The sequence below is a fragment of the Gossypium hirsutum genome, chromosome A01 (assembly GCF_007990345.1).
Source record: "Gossypium hirsutum isolate 1008001.06 chromosome A01, Gossypium_hirsutum_v2.1, whole genome shotgun sequence".
In the NCBI taxonomy this organism is placed as follows: Eukaryota; Viridiplantae; Streptophyta; class Magnoliopsida; order Malvales; family Malvaceae; genus Gossypium; species Gossypium hirsutum.
Window position 1 is genome coordinate 47,242,140 of NC_053424.1, and position 1,224 is coordinate 47,243,363.

Here is a 1,224-nt window from a genome sequence, read left to right on the forward strand (position 1 = left end):
CACCTACTATAAAATCACTTGTATCACACAATAGTTCAAAAGGTAAATTCCAATCAGGTGCAACCATAACTGGGGCATTAATTAAATTTTCATTAATAACATTAAATGCCTTTAAACATACCTGATTGAAATTAAATGACACTCTTTTTCAAGCAAAATAGTTAAAGGCTTCGCTATTTTGGAAAAATCTTTAATAAATCTCCTATAGAACCCAACATGTCCTAGAAAACTTCTGATAGCCTTAACTGAATTAAGGGGAGGTAATTTGTCTATGGTTTCAATTTTCTCTCTATCAACCTCGATCTCCTTACTAGAAATTTTATGGCCCAAAACAATCCCTTCCTTAACCATGAAGTGACACTTTTCCCAATTAAGCACAAGGTTCATTTCCTCACATCTCATTAAAACTCGTTTTCAAATTTTAAGGCATAAATGGAAAGAATTACTGAATACTGAGAAGTCATCCGTAAATACCTCTATAATGTCTTCCACGAGTTCATCAAAGATGGCCAGCATGCAATGCTGAAAAGTGGCAAGGACATTACATAATCCAAAAGGGATTCTTCGCTAAGTAAACGTACCATGTAGACATGTAAATGTTGTCTTTTCTTGATCCTCGGGAGCTCTCGGGATTTGAAAGTAGCCAGAAAGTCCATCCTAGAAGCAATAATCCATGTGACCAAATAATCTCTCCAACAATTGATCCATAAATAGAAGAGCATAACATCATTCAACTTACGATAGTTAATACAAACACTCTATCCCATGACTGTTCTTGTTAGAATCAACTCGTTTTTCTCATTAGCCACAACAGTCATGCCTCATTTCTTAGGAACAATCTGCATAGGACTCACCCAAGTACTATCTGATATAGGATAAATAACACTAGCATCTAGAAGTTTAATTACCTCAGCCTCGACAACTTCCTTCATGTTGGGATTTAACTACTTTGAGCTTGCATACATGGCTTATAATCATTTTCCATTGAGATCTTGTGGGTGCAAAAAGAAGGATTGATCCCTCTAATATAAAAAATTTTCCAAGCTATAGCTCTTTTGTGTTCCTTTAGCATTTGTAATAACTCATCCTTCTCACACAGCTTTAAGTCTGAAGCAATAATCATTGGCAGTGTAAAATTATTTCAAAAGAATGCATACTCCAAATGGTTCGGTAATTGCTTCAACTCCAATTTGGGAGGCTCTTTAATAGAGAGTTTCAACTTCA